Consider the following 5,281-nt stretch of genomic DNA (forward strand, 5'->3'; position numbering starts at 1 on the left):
TAAGAAGGGGACCATAAAAGAGAAGGAAGAACTCTTATATGGAGAGAAGTATAGATAATGGAACTCATGTGACATGAAAGCAGAAGGTATTGTTTAGGGAGTGGAGGGAGATACTAAGAGTGCATCAAAGTTGATGGGGAGAGGAGTGGGAAAAGAAGACGAATAAGAAAAAAAAATCACATTATATGTGTGAAAGTTTTATAATGAAAGCCATCAGTTTGCTTGCTAACTTAAAAAATACTGTAACAAAAAATCAACACTCTTGTATGAAGAAACAGAGTTTGGTGGCTTGCATATTAAACTGACTAGAAAGGGGAAGAAGATAGACTTATAAAGGAGCCTCAGGGGCTGGAGAGATGACTCAGTGCCTAAGAGCACTGGCTGCTCTTGCAGAGGACCGGGGTTCAGTTCTCAGCACCAACATGGCAGATAACAACCATCTGTAACTCCAGTTCCAAGAGATCCAGCACTGTATTCTAACCTTCATGGGCATTGCATCACAAAGGTGTACTTACACACATGCAGGCAATACACTAATATACATAAAATAAAAATAAATAAAATATTTAAGAAAGCTTCAGGAGACATTCTGGAAGCAGTAGGTGGATTTGCTAATTTGGTGGGGTTAGGATGATGCATTTATTATCAGATATACAGTTTAAGTAATTTAGTATAGGCCTGATCTCAATGAAGCTGGTGTTGAAAAAAGAAATTTACGTAGTAACCAAAGTGACTTTTTTGAAAAGCGAAGGAGTGATTATTTTTTTCTCTCAGGCAATTTCATGTGCCATTTTAAATTTTATTTACTCATACTGAGGAATAATTCCTACAGTGAGGTATAAGAATAATGTAAATATTTAAAATATTACAAATTTGATTACATGTGTGCATCCATGAACCCATCAAAACAACCAAAATTAAGATACATAACTTACTTCCATAAAGTTACCTAATATTAATTTTCCTTTAAATGAAGAGAGGGCAATATTGCATAACAGGAGATGTGTCCTCTGCCAAGTGGTAACTGTAAAATGTAGCTGTGTAGAACTGATTTAGCCTACCAATTGCATCTTTCTACTGACTGGCCAATATTTTGCAGCCACAATTCATTTAGGGGAGCTCTGCTGAGAAGCCCATGGACAGGAAATAGATGAATATACTGTTCATAAGCCACAGCTGTATAGGAAGGAACAGAAAACTTGGGAGCAGTGTGGAACATGCAGTAAAGCAGAGGCAGGGAAGGACACAAGAATGAACAGAGGAGGAGGCAGCAGAACAGTAGGTAGTGACGTGAAGCATTGATTCTGCTGCTGGAGAAAGAGGAGAGGGACCTGAGGCAATGCCATGTAGGAACTTACGCAGACACATTTCCAGCTTCTTACAATGGGAGGGACTTTTTAAAATTTTAATTTCAAGTTGAAAATTAGACTGAAAAAGATTGCATTTTCTTATGACATTTTCAAATATTGTTTTAATAGAATCTTCTTCCACTCATCTCCCCTGCCCTGTAAAGCTCTGCTCCCTCCCTGTAGCCTCCCTCTGGTCACCTTGCAACTTGCAAGTCGTAAGTACTTGCTCCTCACTTCAGATCCTTAGCACCTCTTTTTACTCTCTCTTAGACTTTCTAGCTATTTTTATACTTTACCCAAATTTTTTAAAACTTTATTTTTATTATTTGTTTGAGTGTTTTGCCTGCACCTGTATATAAGTGTACCACCTGTGTGCAATGGCCACAGAGGCCAAAAGAGAGCACTGAATACCCCAAAACTGGAGTTACAGAAGGTAGTAAGCCTCCATTTGAGTTCTGGAAACCGACCCAGTTCCTCTGTAAGAGCAGGAAGTGCTCTTAAACTCTAAGACATCCTTCCTGTCCCTTTACCAAAATTTACTCTACATATTTGAGAAAATATGTAGTTTAGACTTTCTTTAAATATATTTTTTTTATCTGCATGAATATATTGTCTGTGAGTATTAAGTGCATGCATGTCATGCAATGCCCAGAGATTAGAAGAGAGTGTCAGATCCTCTGGAATTGGAGTTACAGATGGCTGATATCCGCCATGTGGGTGCTGGGAATCCAACCTGGGTCCTCTGCAAGAGTAGTCAGTGTTCTTAACAGCCAACCCACCTCTCCAGTCAGTTTTAATCTGAGTTCGCATACTAATGCTGGCGTGGATATCAGGAAAGAGGAGCCCATGTTTGTTGTTGCTAAGGGAGCTAATTTGCTAGGGGACTTCTAAGAGAACAGAATAAAATGGAGGTTCTTCCTCTGGGTGAAAAGCACGAGCTGTCTATGGATCAGGTCTCATTCCTGTAGGAGGGCTTCATTGCTTCCTGTCCTGGATTGGCATGGCAAGCAAGCTGAGGTACTGCGAGAACTATTCCCCCGGAAACTGGCAGTGAAACCTTGGAAGCCAGGGCCACAGTAGCTATCAACTATGGCTAGCCAGCAAACACAGCCAGAAAATACAGCCACACTTGAGCTCTGTCTCGAACGCCAAGACTCACACAGGCCCACACCTCACGCATGCGCGCACACCTCACGCATGCGCACACACCTCACGCACGCGCACACACTTCACGCATGCGCACAGCTCACCGGCTCACGCACGCACAGCGCACCAGCTCATGCAGGACATGCGCACAACTCAAGCACGTGCATTGTGCCAGCCAATCAGTGGGAGTCTTACTGAGGGTGGTGCATCTTGGCTGTGTTCTAGAAGCTACTGAGGAAAAAGGCGACTTCACTGAGGAGAAAGACGGTGCGGAGGGGAAAAACGAGCGGAAGTTTCTGTGGTAAGTCCTGCCTACCCAGGTGGCTGACCTGTGTGAGGTGGGACTCTGCTTTATGGCTCCAGCCCTGAGGCAACTGGATCTGTGTGGCTCCGGGACGGGACTGAGGCTGCCCAGGAGAGAGGGCCCCATTTGGCCTCAGGCCCTGTCCCCGAGTATCTATCTGCAGCTGCCTCCATGAGCAGTCGAGGCTCCTGAAAGCCGTTAGGGAAAAGAAGGGTCCACCCTTCCCCCTAAATCCTGAGGGGACACGGTGAAATAGTGTTTCGGGTAAGGGAGGAGTACAGAGGATCTTTATTTCGTGTCGGCCATGGCTCCTCAGGACACAGTTCCCTTGAGGTGCTCCTGTGGCGTCCTAATCAAGGAGGCAGGGGTTTTTACCTCAGTGTGTGGCACATGTGCATTTTACTCCACATGACAATAGAATCTGAATCAGCACTAGGTATCTTGGACCTCCTGACCATGTACCAGTGCAGACAAAAGTTGGATGGATGGGAAGGATACAGGGCCCAGCTTTTTATCACAGGAGGTCCAGGAACCAAACATTACCAACTTAGGTTAAAGTGTGTAGGACACTGTGGGCCTGACATGCAGCACTGAACACAGGACAGGACAGGTGTGTCCCTCCAGAACCTTCCTGGTCCTGCAAAATGAGGAGGGTACCCCACCTCTCCAACTGTGGAGCCCTGGTAACTTTTTCCAGTACTCTAATTCTTCTGGTGTCTTTTGTGTGTCACTTCAATCACAGCATTTAGAAGTTGTGTAGTTCTGGGAGACAATGGACGTGCTACCCAAGAAGGCTACCAGCAAAACTTCAAAGCGCCTAAGAGACGATACGGATTCGTCATCTGATGATGACTTTGAGCGCAGAGCTCCACAAAAGCCAGGTAAAACTAGAGGGGTTCCCTCAAGACTGTGCCTGACCCTGGGCACAGTCTGACCTACTTATTGGCATGTGGGGCATACAGACACCCTAGGTACAGAATTGTTTCTTTAGACTGTAGGATTTTTCAGACGCTAAAAACTCTGTCTAACACACAGGTTGTAGAAATTAGGTTCACGTGATGTTCCCACCCCAGGACACAGATGCAGGGCTCCTAGAGTCCCTGTTCTTGACCTGTACCATCCTCACTTCCAACAGTATTGATATAAAAGTCATGATGTAAAATGACTTTCACTTTGGAAGACTCGTACACATACCCAAATAAAAGACTTGTATGCATATACAAGACTTATGCCTAATTTCATCACATGTATACATGTATGAACGTCTTAGAAATTAAAAAGAATTCAAACCAAACCAAAAGGAAAACTTTTGCTTGTTGAAGAGCCCTAGAAACCCTGTAGCAAAATATTTCTGATGTTTTTCCTCTTTCTCTTCAATGCAGATGATAAAACAGACCGTGATGACAGTGAGGACACATCCTCATCACAAGATGAGGAAGAGATGAGGTGATTTACATATATATACATACATAACTATATATAATATATATTATGTATAAAGTTACCTTTGCCTATCATTTAAGTGGTCTTAGAAAATTCAACTTTGCATCATATAAACTCTGTTGTTTGTAAAACACTACATAATATTTCTTTCAAAACACACTGAATTTTCACATCCTCAATTAAGAATTTCAATTTTGTTTTTCACAGAAATGAGTTTTGCAAGTTGTTCACAAAATATCAAGGTATGTTTTAAGACATTCCATTCACAAGTGCTATTTTCAGTTACATAACTTTTACATAATGATGAGAGTACTCTCTGAAGTAGGTTGTTAACATACATAGGATGAAAAGTGGGCGAGGGGGTCCTAGGCTGAATGTAGGAATGGGGGCAAGGCTTAGACAATATTGCAGGTCAGGATCCAGGACATTCAAGTCAGAGTGGCCAGGGTCTGACTTAACAGAGTGCTCTGGAGGACTCAAGCAGGAAGCTCAGGAGTAAGACTTAGGGCCAAGGTATGGGTGAGAACAGGGTAGGGATTATGTAACTAGCCAGGTAGATTAGGTATGTACCCAGCAGCTGGATAATGTAGCTAGTCAGTGTGTGCAGGTGAACCAAGACCAGTAGACTTATAAGGGAAGTCTAGAGGTTTAAGACAGCATAATCAGGAGTTGGGCGTAAAGCCAAGGCAGTGGTGGGGACAGCCTAGGGATGGTCTAACTTGCTCTGTAGATTATGTATGTACCCTGAGTTGGAGAATGCAGATTGTCTGAGTGACAGGTGGTTCAACACACAGTCAATAGGGTCTAGCTTAGGAGGCAAGTCATGATTTCTCAGTGGTAATGAGCAGAAAGGGGCCTGTGCCCAAAGTGGCAATGGTGAAAGCATGGGGAGACAGAATGTAGCTGGTTAGGGTACAGGGCAATCAGGTGTAGCTGATAGAGTTTGGGGAGTCTGGAGGTCTCATGAGGGAAGATCCAGAGGGGGCCCTAGGACCAAGGCAGGGGTAGGGAGAGAGTGAGAAATGTCTCACTATTACAA

The 5,281-nt window shown here is 43.6% G+C and overlaps 1 long non-coding RNA gene across 1 annotated transcript; it reads left to right on the top strand.

Moving 5' to 3' along the window:
- Nucleotides 1–2,683: 2,683 nt before the first annotated feature.
- LOC115071069 lies at nt 2,684–4,238 on the top strand. The gene is made up of 3 exons (XR_003850177.1): nt 2,684–2,796; nt 3,542–3,680; nt 4,182–4,238. It is a non-coding gene; the product is annotated as an uncharacterized LOC115071069 (long non-coding RNA).
- The last annotated feature ends 1,043 nt before the right edge of the window (nt 4,239–5,281 follow it).

Source organism: Nannospalax galili, unplaced genomic scaffold (assembly GCF_000622305.1).
Source record: "Nannospalax galili isolate Female #2095 unplaced genomic scaffold, S.galili_v1.0 scaffold198, whole genome shotgun sequence".
Classification (NCBI taxonomy): Eukaryota; Metazoa; Chordata; class Mammalia; order Rodentia; family Spalacidae; genus Nannospalax; species Nannospalax galili.